Source organism: Oncorhynchus keta, chromosome 29, assembly GCF_023373465.1.
Source record: "Oncorhynchus keta strain PuntledgeMale-10-30-2019 chromosome 29, Oket_V2, whole genome shotgun sequence".
Lineage (NCBI taxonomy): Eukaryota > Metazoa > Chordata > Actinopteri > Salmoniformes > Salmonidae > Oncorhynchus > Oncorhynchus keta.
Window position 1 is genome coordinate 52,775,684 of NC_068449.1, and position 15,030 is coordinate 52,790,713.

General features: G+C 43.6%; 1 pseudogene; it reads left to right on the forward strand.

The window, feature by feature from the left end:
* Positions 1-14,921, forward strand: part of LOC118375841 (FRAS1-related extracellular matrix protein 2-like) — a 65,350-nt pseudogene extending 50,429 nt beyond the window's left edge.
* Positions 14,922-15,030: the final 109 nt, after the last annotated feature.

Below are 15,030 nucleotides of genomic sequence, written 5' to 3' on the forward strand. Positions count from 1 at the left end.
GATGCTGCCTCCTTGGATGAGGCTCTGAAGGCCGTTCTCTCACTCTAGTGGAGACATCAGTCTCTCTCTCCCTCCTTCCCTAGCTCTGCCCCTTCTCATCACTCCCTTCTGATGAGAGGCCCAACCTCCTTCCCTAGTCACTCATCACCTTCTCTCACTAACCCCCTCTCTCTCTCTCCCTCCTTCTCTAGCTCTCCCCCTTCTCTCACTCCCTCTCTCTCTCTCTCCCTCCTTCCCTAGCTCTCCCCCTTCTCTCACTCCCTCTCTCTCTCTCTCCCTCCTTCCCTAGCTCTACCCCTTCTCTCTCTCAATGTCTTTTTATATGCCAACCCCCCATATCCTCATATTTCTATGTGTTAACGCTGTGTTCCCCCTGTCCGCCTGTCCTACAGGGGAGAGTGAGAAGGAGTGTGTGGTGAACCTGGTGGATGATAACCTATACGAGGAGGACGAGGAGTTCCGTCTGGTCCTGGGAACGCCCAAGAGCAAGTCACCCTTCGGAGCCTCCACAGGGGAACAGAGCGAGGCGGTGGTCACCATTACTGACGAGAAAGACAGTAAGCTTTACCCAAGGAACACGGAGATATCTAGCACACCGAACATTGGGCTACATTGTATAGATCTATCTAACAAAGTATTACAAATTAAATGCCAAAACACTCTGTTTTATTAATTATTTGATTCAGTCTCTAGAGAGTTAGAGTCAGTAGTTTGTTCTGTTTTGTATCAGGAGTCTAACCGTATTCTCTCTCCTTAGAGCCCATCATCCGTTTCAGTGAGATAAAGTACAGTGTACGGGAGCCTAAGACCCAGGGGAGACAGCCGTGGTGAAGATCCCTATCCTGAGGCTAGGAGACACCATTAAGGTCTATATAGTTTAATCAGGGTCCACACAGACGGGTAACCCTAACCTCCGGAGAGGACTACAACCTGCTGTCGGAGGGTGAGTCCTAGCATTAAGTTATCATATAGTTATAATCATGTAACACAGACATAACTAACCCTAAGGTCCAGAGAGGACTACAACCTGCTGTCGGAGGGTGAGTCCTAGCATTAAGTTATTATATAGTTTAATCATGTAACACAGACATAACTAACCCTAAGGTCCAGAGAGGACTACAACCTGCTGTCGGAGGGTGAGTCCTAGCATTAAGTTATTATATAGTTTAATCATGTAACACAGACATAACTAACCCTAAGGTCCAGAGAGGACTACAACCTGCTGTCGGAGGGTGAGTCCTAGCATTAAGTTATTATATAGTTTAATCATGTAACACAGACATAACTAACCCTAAGGTCCAGAGAGGACTACAACCTGCTGTCGGAGGGTGAGTACACATACAGGAACTGTAGTCTATGTTCCATTATCCACTCTAACATCCTTCTTAGATTGTCCAAAATATTGCTTCATTGTAAGTGGGATGTTAGTATGGGCGTTAGAACATAACCATATGAGAGAAGGGTAGGGGCCTTTACCACAGTAACAGAATGATGCTGAGACTCAGATTTGACGCTTTAAATGAATGTCAAAGAATAAAACAATGATTGCAAAGTCAAATAAACCATACGACTCTATGCACAAGGACGACATTTAATAATGTCCACTGAACATTTGACAAAAACACATTTAGTTGAAGAAACAGCACATACCGTCATTCTGTTACCAAACTTTGCATCTGCACTGTTCTTCAAGTAAATTCGTTTTTTTGGAAAATTTTCAGTGTAAATTGTTAAAAGTAGTCATTGTCAGAGAGTTGTATGGTTTGTTTAACTTTGCAATGATATGTTTCCTGTTTGACATTTTAAATTGTCAGCATTAATCTGTTTTCTGTCACCGTAGGATTGCCGCTATACAGCCATCGTTGTCATACTGTGATGGGCATCGTCGTGTATAACCCATTCACTCCAAAAATGACCTGATACATTTTTAATAAAGATCCTTATTAAGCTCTTGTTTAACCTTGTGTGTGTCTCTCAAGATGTGGAGTTCAAGGAGGGCGAGACAGAACACTTTGTGGAGGTGCAGATCCTGTATGACGGCCAGAGAGAGATGAGAGAAGCCTTCGTCGTCCACATGAAACCTGATGAGTACATGGTTGCAGAGATGCAGGTAAGACTGAGGGCATGGGATCTCTCTCTCACTCTCTCACTCACTCACACACACACACACACACACACTTTCTCTCTGCATTTATTTAACTTTATGCATTTATCTCCCTTATTTTACCAGGTCAGTTGACTGAGAACACATTCTCATTTACAGAAACAACCAGGGGAATAGTTACAGGGGGGATGAATGAGCCAATTGTAAACAGGGGATGATTAGGTGACCATGAAGGTATGAGGGTCAAATTGGGAATTTAGCCAGGACACCAGGGTTAGCACTCTTACGATAAGTGCCATGGGATCTTTAGTGACCACAGAGTCAGGACACCCGTTTAACGTCCCATCCGAAAGATGACACCCTACACAGGGCAATGTCCAATCACTGCCCTGGGGCATTGGGATCTTCTTAATTTTAGTCCAGAGGAAAGAGTGCCTCCTACGGGCCCTACAACAGCACTTCCAGCAGAATCTGGTCTCCCATCCAGGACCAACCCTGCTTAGCTTCAGAGGCAAGCCAGCAGTGAGATGCGGGGTGGTATGCTGCTGACACCCACCTAGATCACCCACCGAGACACACACACACCATATAAATACCCTCAGCAGGTCTCAGGGCATGCACACACACACTTGAACACACAAATAGTCAGGCAGCAGCTGCCACTTTCAACGGCCCCAGCACCCAAATCACCAGCTATTATAAAAAGACTTCCTGGTTGAGTCCATGCTATGAGAATGTCCCTCAAGTCAACCCACAGAGCAGTGTGACCTATAAACACAGCTATGTGGCATCCCAGACATGTACTGTACCATACCACTAACCTGACACAAATAATGCTAGAGGTGTACGCTCACTTTAACTCACTTTTCTCCTTTGGTATTACAAATATGCTGTTCTAAGGAGGACTCCACCTTCTCAAACGTCCAAGTTTACAATGTAGAACACCATAAAGTGTACTATACCCACGGAATGGTGTTTTGAATCTCTCTCTCCCGTTCATCAGATGAGTAAGGCAATTGTGTACATCGAGGAGATGGACAGCGTGGCAGATGTCACCTTCCCGGCTGTGCCTACTGTGGTGTCCCTGCTAATGTACGATGACACGGCCCACGTCAGGGACAACCCTCACCCCTCTACTGGCTACCCCATCGCCTGTGTGACGGTGAGTGGTGGCCACTGGGCCTAGACACACACGCACGCAGAATGCAACCCCCTAGACACACAGACACACACACCTCATATCCAGGTGTTTAACCATGTAAAGCTAGCGACAAGGTCGGAATACTTTCATCCAGTCGAAAAAGCCGAGGCTTCAAAGTGAAGGTCTTTGTGTTTCATAGTTTCAAAACCTGTTGTTTAAGTGGAAAATCAAAATGCTTTCTCCAGTTCTGACTAAATCCTAAACATGAGACCCTTTCGCCGGCATAACAAATGTACACGTGTATTCTCAAATACATATTACCGATATACCATTGCATATAGCCTCGTAAACTTCACTTCACGAGTTGAGCACTGTTTACAAGACGACTGTGTATAGACCTATTACATACCATAATGCCACGTATCTGTGGCCCCTCCCTCACCTGCAGGCCTGCAACCCCAAATACCACGACTTTGACAAGACGGGCTCCATCTGCACGGCGGAGAGCATCAACGACACCCTGACCCAGTACCGCTGGCTGGTCAGCGCCCCCAGCGGGTCGGACGGGGTCACCTCGCCCCTGAGAGAGGTGGACACCAACACCTTCTTCACCAACACGAAGTCCATCACCCTGGACTCCATCTACTTCCAGGCTGGGTCGAGAGTCCAGTGTGCTGCCCGGGCGTTCAATACGAACGGGGATGCTGGTCTGGAGCTGTCCAGTCCCATCCTGGTGGTCAGCAAGGAGGAGGGTGAGTGGAGACTGGGGGGGGACTTCAGAGTTCAGTGACATCAACCTTTATGACTGTTGATGACATCTGTTATATGTCCTTATTAGGACAGAGTTACGTAGGCCTTGTGATGGAGAGTTCAAGGATGATTGTCTATGTGACAATAATATGTCTCGTGTGTCTGTGTAGGTCTGTGTCAACCACGTATCTCTGGCACGGTGGGAGCTGAGCCCTTCTCTGCTAAGATCCGCTACACCGGCCCTGACGACCCTGACTTCCCCAACCTCATCAAACTCACCGTCAACATGCCGCACATGGACGGTGAGTAACAGGCTCTGTCATGTCCTTACCTACTGGTCTAGAGTCAGTTTGATTGTTGACAATCGATGACAATAGGACTGAGGTAGAAAGAACTGATTCAAGATCAGTTGTCAAGGGTAAAAAGTTACCAGGTCATTAACATATTTATTAATAATGCAATGGATTGATGATGTATTGAAACCGTCTCTCTCTCACCCCTCTTCTCCTCAGGCATGTTACCGGTCATCTCTACGCGGCCCCTGTCCAACTTCGAGCTGACCCTGTCTCCGGACGGCACGCGCGTGGGCAACCACCGCTGCTCCAACCTACTGGACTTCAACGAGATCCAGACGGGCCACGGCTTCATCACCGACGCCACCAAGAACCCCGAGATCATCGGCGAGACATCGCCCTACCAGTACAGCGCCGACATGCGCTCCACCAACAGCCTGAGATTCTACAGGAACCTGAATCTGGAAGCTTGTCTGTGGGAGTTTAATAGTTACTACGACATGTCCGAGCTGCTCACAACCTGTGGAGGTTCTATCGGGACGGATGGACAGGTACTGGAGAGAGAGAGACATACACACATATGCACTGATGCAAACACACATACACACACAAACTGACACGCTGGCTGTTCTCTGTGTGCAACTCTCGATTACTCAGTCTGCTGTCGTTGTTTTTTCAGTAATCTGTCAAGTTGAAAGTAGACATTTGGAAATTCCCTCTGTGTTAAATTCCCTCTATGTGACCTTTCATGCTTGAATGCTCTGAAGTGTTCCTATCCTTTTGTTTTGTACTGTGGTATATGCTGATCCAGGTACAGTTGAAGGTGACCCTGACTATGTATCTCTGTGTTGCTCTTCCTCTAGGTGCTGAACCTGGTCCAGTCCTATGTGACTCTGCGCGTGCCTCTCTATGTGTCCTACGTCTTCCACTCCCCCGTCGCCGTGGGAGGATGGCAGCACTTTGACCTGCAGTCAGAGCTCAAGCTCACCTTTGTGTACGACACCGCCATCTTGTGGCAGGACGGAATCGGCAGCCCGCCGGAGGCTGAACTACAAGGTACAGCCAATTCGGCCCACTCTTGGCTATTTTAAGTACTACAGTGAGGTGGATGGCTTGCAGTATTACTCAGTTAATACCTGTATAATTAATAGTCTGCAGGCACATTTGATTAGAATCTCCGAGCAGACGAGGTGAAAAATCTGTCGATGTGCCCTTGAGCAAGGCACTTACCCCTAATTGCTCCTGTAAGTCACTCTGGATAAGAGTCTCTGCTAAATTACAAAAATGTAAATCATGTCTTATGCATTATTTCACCAGTGAATGATAGAGGTGGACAATAACCCTGGTATGATGTAACTGTGTCCCTATAGGATCCATGTACCCCACCAGCATGAGGATCAACGAGGAGGGACGTCTGGTGGTCAACTTCAAGACTGAGGCCCGCTTCAGGGGACAGTTTGTCATGTCCCACCCAGGTATTACGCACGCACCCCCCCCATCTCTCCTATTGTGTTGCACTATTACCCAGATCCTGTACCACTATTAGAATGGAACCGTCTAAGGGGTTGTTCTGCCAAATGTCAACATGACATTACCCTTTTCATTAAGAATAAAACTACCGTCAACAACGTGAAATGTGTATACCTTACAACGAGGTGCGTTCATTTTGAACTTCGACATACAGTACAACGTCGGTCTTAAGATGTTGTGTTCATGTATGCCCTTTGTCAGACACATCGAGCAAAGAAACGCTCAACAGAAGTGTACGTGTGAGACTAAAGAGAGGTTTGACTGTGTGTTTCCAGGAACCACTCTGTCGTCCATGGTGATGTGTGCTGACCTCTCTGGCCTGACCTTCACCCTGGCCCTGATCAGGACTGAGCCCACCTACAACCAGCCCATGCAGCAGTGGAGCTTCGTCTCGGACTTCGCTGTGAGCTGCCATCTTGTTCATTGTCTGTCTTAGAGGTAGACTCGGCGATATGACGTGGCCACGAGCTGCACCGTAGATATTGCGATGAGCGAGAGACAAGACTTCACTGTCACATACGGTATCTGCGTATGTGCACCGGTTCAATTCACGCTGTCAGAGCGTGGTAGATGCAGGACCAAAACAGCACAGCGCTCTTAGTTGTTGAGGAAATGGACCCACAATGCTGTTTACTTTGTGTACCTACGTCATATCGCTGAGTCTACCTTTAACTTTGTATTCTTAGTGTTTGTGCTGAAGCCAACTGGTAGACGGTAATGACAGAAGACTAGGTTTAGCTTTAGCAGCACGTGCAGTATGGATACCAGACCAGCAGTAACTACCTTAAATGGTTGGTGTGTTTTAAAGTTGTTTTAATGATGTTGTAATGTTGTTGTCTGTAGGTGCGGGACTACTCTGGCACGTACACAGTGAAGATGATCCCCTGCAGTGCCTCTCCCAATGGGGAGTTCAGCATTCCCCCTGTGTGTCACCCACGAGAACCCCTCACCTTCCACATGGACATCCGCTTCCAGCAGGTCACCACCACCACTGCATACCCACAGTCTCTGGCAGACTAGCATACCCAAGACAATAGAATCAAGAGGAAACTTTGTCATTCACCAATGCTGATTTGTCTTGGTGTTGTATGAGGCTAAAAACAAGTAGTAGCAGATGTTGATTAAATGCATTGAACCAAACGTTTAAATCTTATCAGCGCTCCTGTGTTTGACCTTTGCCCTCTGACCACCCCAGGTGAGTGACCCGGTGGCGGCTGAGTTCAGTCTGAACACCCAGATGTTCCTGCTGTCCAAAAGGGAGCTGTGGCTGTCAGACGGATCCATGGGCTTCGGAGAGAGCACCGACACAGCCTTCTCAGAGGGTACTGGACTACTACTGACCCCTAGTGGACACTCTAGGAACCACTAGTCAACATATAGATAGAATCACCACAAGTCAACATATAGATAGATACACCAACAGTCAACATATAGATAGATACACCACTAGTCAACATATAGATAGATACACCACTAGTCAACATATAGATATATACACCACTAGTCAACATATAGATAGATACACCACTAGTCAACATATAAATAGATACACCACTAGTCAACATATAGATAGATATACCACTAGTCAACATATAGATAGATACACCACTAGTCAACATATAGATAGATACACCACTAGTCAACATATAGATAGATACACCACTAGTCAACATATAGATAGATACACCACTAGTCAACATATAGATAGATACACCACTAGTCAACATATAGATAGATACACCACTAGTCAACATATAGATAGATACACCACTAGTCAACATATAGATAGATACACCACTAGTCAACATATAGATAGATACACCACTAGTCAACATATAGATAGATACACCACTAGTCAACATATAGATAGATACACCACTAGTCAACATATAGATAGATACATCACTAGTCAACATATAGATAGATACACCACTAGTCAACATATAGATAGATACATCACTAGTCAACATATAGATACATCACTAGTCAACATATAGATAGATACATCACTAGTCAACATATAGATAGATACACCACTAGTCAACATATAGATAGATACACCACTAGTCAACATATAGATAGATACAACTAGATACATCACTAGTCAAGATAGATAGATACACCACTAGTCAACATATAGATAGATACACCACTAGTCAACATATAGATAGATACACCACTAGTCAACATATAGATAGATACACCACTAGTCAACATATAGATAGATACACCACTAGTCAACATATAGATAGATACACCACTAGTCAACATATAGATAGATACACCACTAGTCAACATATAGATAGATACACCACTAGTCAACATATAGATAGATACACCACTAGTCAACATATAGATAGATACATCACTAGTCAACATATAGATAGATACACCACTAGTCAACATATAGATAGATACATCACTAGTCAACATATAGATAGATACACCACTAGTCAACATATAGATAGATACACCACTAGTCAACATATAGATAGATACACCACTAGTCAACATATAGATAGATACACCACTAGTCAACATATAGATAGATACACCACTAGTCAACATATAGATAGATACACCACTAGTCAACATATAGATAGATACATCACTAGTCAACATATAGATAGATACATCACTAGTCAACATATAGATAGATACACCACTAGTCAACATATAGATAGATACACCACTAGTCAACATATAGATAGATACACCACTAGTCAACATATAGATAGATACACCACTAGTCAACATATAGATAGATACATCACTAGTCAACATATAGATAGATACATCACTAGTCAACATATAGATAGATACACCACTAGTCAACATATAGATAGATACACCACTAGTCAACATATAGATAGATACACCACTAGTCAACATATAGATAGATACATCACTAGTCATCATATAGATAGATACATCACTAGTCAACATATAGATAGATACACCACTAGTCAACATATAGATAGATACACCACTAGTCAACATATAGATAGATACACCACTAGTCAACATATAGATAGATACACCACTAGTCAACATATAGATAGATACACCACTAGTCAACATATAGATAGATACACCACTAGTCAACATATAGATAGATACACCACTAGTCAACATATAGATAGATACATCACTAGTCAACATATAGATAGATACACCACTAGTCAACATATAGATAGATACACCACTAGTCAACATATAGATAGATACACCACTAGTCAACATATAGATAGATACACCACTAGTCAACATATAGATAGATACACCACTAGTCAACATATAGATAGATACACCACTAGTCAACATATAGATAGATACACCACTAGTCAACATATAGATAGATACACCACTAGTCAACATATAGATAGATACATCACTAGTCAACATATAGATAGATACATCACTAGTCAACATATAGATAGATACACCACTAGTCAACATATAGATAGATACACCACTAGTCACCACTAGTCAACATATAGATAGATACACCACTAGTCAACATATAGATAGATACACCACTAGTCAACATATAGATAGATACACCACTAGTCAACATATAGATAGATACACCACTAGTCAACATATAGATAGATACATCACTAGTCAACATATAGATAGATACACCACTAGTCAACATATAGATAGATACACCACTAGTCAACATATAGATAGATACACCACTAGTCAACATATAGATATATACACCACTAGTCAACATATAGATAGATACACCACTAGTCAACATATAGATAGATACACCACTAGTCAACATATAGATAGATACACCACTAGTCAACATATAGATAGATACACCACTAGTCAACATATAGATAGATACATCACTAGTCAACATATAGATAGATACACCACTAGTCAACATATAGATAGATACACCACTAGTCAACATATAGATAGATACACCACTAGTCAACATATAGATAGATACACCACTAGTCAACATATAGATAGATACACCACTAGTCAACATATAGATAGATACACCACTAGTCAACATATAGATAGATACACCACTAGTCAACATATAGATAGATACACCACTAGTCAACATATAGATAGATACATCACTAGTCAACATATAGATAGATACACCACTAGTCAACATATAGATAGATACACCACTAGTCAACATATAGATAGATACATCACTAGTCAACATATAGATAGATACACCACTAGTCAACATATAGATAGATACACCACTAGTCAACATATAGAGATAGATACACCACTAGTCAACATATAGATAGATACACCACTAGTCAACATATAGATAGATACATCATAGTCAACATATAGATAGATACACCACTAGTCAACATATAGATAGATACACCACTAGTCAACATATAGATAGATACACAACTAGTCAACATATAGATGGCATGGCGCTTGTAACGCCAGGGTAGTGGGTTCGATCCCCGGGACCACCCATACGTAGAATGTATGCACACATGACTGTAAGTCGCTTTGGATAAAAGCGTCTGCTAAATGGCATATATAGTATATATATATAGATATATACACCACTAGTCAACATATAGATAGATACACCACTAGTCAACATATAGATAGATACACCACTAGTCAACATATAGATAGATACATCACTAGTCAACATATAGATAGATACACCACTAGTCAACATATAGATAGATACACCACTAGTCAACATATAGATAGATACACCACTAGTCAACATATAGATAGATACATCACTAGTCAACATATAGATAGATACACCACTAGTCAACATATAGATAGATACACCACTAGTCAACATATAGATAGATACATCACTAGTCAACATATAGATAGATACACCACTAGTCAACATATAGATAGATACACCACTAGTCAACATATAGATAGATACACCACTAGTCAACATATAGATAGATACACCACTAGTCAACATATAGATAGATACATCACTAGTCAACATATAGATAGATACACCACTAGTCAACATATAGATAGATACACCACTAGTCAACATATAGATAGATACACAACTAGTCAACATATAGATGGCATGGCGCTTGTAACGCCAGGGTAGTGGGTTCGATCCCCGGGACCACCCATACGTAGAATGTATGCACACATGACTGTAAGTCGCTTTGGATAAAAGCGTCTGCTAAATGGCATATATAGTATATATATATAGATATATACACCACTAGTCAACATATAGATAGATATACCACTAGTCAACATATAGATAGATACACCACTAGTCAACATATAGATAGATACACCACTAGTCAACATACATGCTCTTTCATGACATAGACTGACGTAGACTGATCAGGTGAAAGCTATGATCCCTTGTTGATGTCACTTGTTAAATCCACTTCAATCAGTGTAGATGAAGGAGAGGAGACCGGTTAAAGAAGGATTTTTAAGCATTGAGATAATTGAGACATGGATTGTGTATGTGTACCATTCAGAGGGTGAATGGGCAAGACACAAGATTGAAGTGCCTTTGAGTGGGGTATGGTAGTAGGTGCCAGGTGCACCGGTTTGTGTGTCAACAACTGCAACACTGCTGGGATTTTTCACGCTCAATAGTTTGTACATCAAGAATGGTCCACCACCAAAAGGACCTCCAGCCAACTTGACACAACTGTGGGAAACATTGGAGTCAACATGGGCCAGCTTCCCTGTGGAACACTTTGGACACCTTGTAGAGTCCGTACCCCTGACAAATTGAGGCTGTTCTGAGGGCAAAAGGGGGTGCAACTCAATATTAGAAAGGTGTTCCTAATGTTTTGTCCACTCATTGTACATTATTAGCTGTTTTATCTTATAGAACTCACACAGCTTTCTGTGTAACTGCTTTCTGAGTTTGAATGTAAAGATCATATTTAACAGTCTAATAACCATTTAATGAAGCTTTCAGTGCTTGGGACACCACCCTCCTCTCATCTCTCCCTCCATCCCCCTCTCCAGGCTCCTCTATCTACGGCCGTGTGATGGTGGACCCAGTCCAGAACCTGGGTGACTCCTTCTCCTGCAGTATAGAGAAGGTGTTCCTGTGTACAGGAGCTGACGGTTACGTCCCCAAGTACAACCCCACCAACAAGGAGTATGGCTGCCTGGCCGACGCACCTTCACTGCTCTACAGATTCAAGATCCTGGTGCGTACGCCAATCACTTAACACATGATGCCTCCAGTCAGGGGCAGATTCCTCTGGAGTTTTGTTATGGTCACTTTGAATGCAGTTTGGTCAGTTTTGCTATATCAATTAATTAATTCACAAGTAATTTCTTGCTTCAACCATGTACAACCATTTGTGTTCTTGCCATCTCAGTACAGGTGAGCCATGCTGCTGTTAGGCTGTTGAAATACATTTGACGTTTCAGTCATTAAAGCAGACGATCTTATCCAGAGCGACTTACAGGAGCTATTATGGTTAAGTGCCTTGCTCAAGGGCACATCGACAGATTTTTCACCTAGTCGGCCACGGTATTCGAACCAGTTACCTTTTGATTACTGGCCCAATGCTCTTAACCGCTAAGCTACCTACCTCTAATCCATAGACATCCTATACAATATTTCTAAGTTAGGTTCCTACTGTAATGATTTCAGTGGTCTAACCTGTGTGTGTTTTCCTCCTCAGGACAAGGCTCAGCCAGAGACCCAGGCCACAGCGTTTGGAGATGTGTTGTTTGGTGCCACTCTGGCCCTGGACACTCCTGGAGGCCTGCCTCTGGTCAGGCAGCCTGGTTCAGACGGATTCGCCCTGTCCTCCTCGCCTCTCTTCCAGGTCAGCCCTGTCCCGCCCCCCCCCCCTAATCGTACCTAATATGGTCTGTAAACTGGATAACAATGGGAAAATAGTCTCTGTATGGTTGAATTAAATCTGGTTTCTGAAATCTGAGTTTGATTACTTGCACACAAAAACACACACATTTTGTTTGAAATCACACACTGAAGGGTATAGGCCAATGTGTTTATCACTAACCTCAAGCTCCACTGTGTCTGGATGTTCCAGGTGGCTGCAGGTCGGGAGTGGTTCATCCACACCATCTACACCGTCCGCTCCCGAGACAACGCCAACCGTGGCATCGGCAAGCGCAGCCTGGAGTACCACCACAGCCTGTCCTCCGTGGCCGACCCTCAGCCCGACCTCGACACCTCCTCCCGGGGTCGCTACCGTCGTGCCGCCCCCGCTCCGGACCTGGCCCAGGACATCGGCACCGACAACAATCGGGGAACCAACATCCAGCACATCGCTCTGGACCGCACGGACCGCCTGGTGGTGAGCCAGCGCCAGCCATGGGGTGGACGTGACCGGGCTGGGTCGGACCGCGACTCACCCTTCCTGGAGCGCCCCCTCCTGGAGAGCTCCGGCAGGGAGCCTGTGGACACCTCCACCCTGCCCACGCTGGTAGGCCTGGCCGGGTTGATCCTTCTCACCTGCCTGGTGGCCATGGTGGTTATTCTGCTGGTGCGGCGCAAGAGGAAGAACCAGAAGAAGAGCCAGTTCCCTCCCTACTCCACCTCGTCGTGCTCGGCCTACAGCGGAGGGAGTGGCAACAGCAGAGAGGGCATGATGGGTACTGGGAGCAGCAGCTTGGACAGCTCGGAGGTCTAGGCTCATGACTAGAGACAGCCCTCCTACCAACACCACCCCGTCCCCGTGGCCTTCTGATAAGACATTGACAGTTGTCAACGGTTCCACCCTCTACCACTGCGGTGCCGTCTAATGGCTCTATCCAATCCTTACCGCTGAAGCGCTATAGATTGCGTGATAAAAATGCAAAGGTCATTTCCGATTGAGCCGACATATGCAGGGTTTACCGTGAATACAGTCTCCGCTAACTCGGGAACACTGGCTTTAAATTTCAATTGCGCTGTAACACTTGAACTTCAGCAATACGGATTGAATAGAGCCCTAAAACAGGGCTAACCCTGCCTTCTGCTAGCACTGAAGACAGCACAGCCAGTTCGTGGGACAGTTGATGTCAGTTGATGTGTGTTGTGGGCCTATAACCAGAGTATGAATGCATGCATGGCTGGCCAAGCCTGGAGAGAAAGTCATGATCCATGAACCCTCAATGAAGTGTTTTCACCCCTTTTCCTGTGGTACAACATGGGTTTTAGTCCCCCTCAACAACTCAATTGTCAGAACTCCATTCAGGTGTGCTTTAGTTCAAGTGTCAAATATTAGGAGTCCCCAAGGGCTGATGTTGTGGAGAATACCCTTTCCAACTATGCTAACTGCCATAGCTGAACATCCCAATTAAATCTTAAAAACAGTAATTGCATCTACAGAAGGTAAAAGCAACTAAACGTCCCCCTTGATAGTGCAAAGCAGCATATTGTGTCCTGTTTTTCTTTAGAGAACTAGCCTATCATGTTATTTTTGTTGTCGATCGTTCAATCCGTGTCAACTAATATTTGTTTTTTTGAGTGCGAGATAGAGAGCCAAGTGGATCGAATGTTGGGTTGTGTCGGTCCGGTCGAGGCTGGCTGTATCATATGTGGTAAATGTGTGTATTTTCTAATATTGATTGATGCACTGCTATGCTTTACAAAGCCCTCGGTAGTCAGCAGGTGTGCCCACTGCAGCAGAGCACAGACATGGTGCTATTCAATGGGATTGTGATGTTGTCCATTTTAGTCATTCGAGTGCATAAACTATTCATTCAGAATGTTTTTATACATTTTTGTTTAAAGGAGGTTTAAAAAAAAAAAATCACATGTATATGTATATTATTAACTCTTATAAGTCTGTGTACATACCTGCATGTATAGGATGTTCAAAGTCAACACAGGACAATGCAAACAAGAAAGGTATTAATTACTAAACCCTGGTGCAACTTGAAGAATATGTTAACCCCACATTTGATGCTGTTTCTCAACTGAAGTATGTGACTATCTTGATCTTATGCAAGTGACAGTATAAGTTAATAGGTGCCAACTAGAAGGTATAGAAATTTGTCTCTGACCAATTTAGATTAAATTGGTGACTTATCAATTTTGTGATAATTTCAATCAATTGTTTGATGTCCTCCAACTTTAACTGCCAAATACAAAATGTACTTTTCTGAATGATTTTGGTCCTAGTCTTCACTTAGACTGCTTGTGAACGTCCACTGCTCTTTGTGTGAAAAGCTTTGCACAAATATTCAACACAAGTATATATTTTTTTGCATAAGAATAG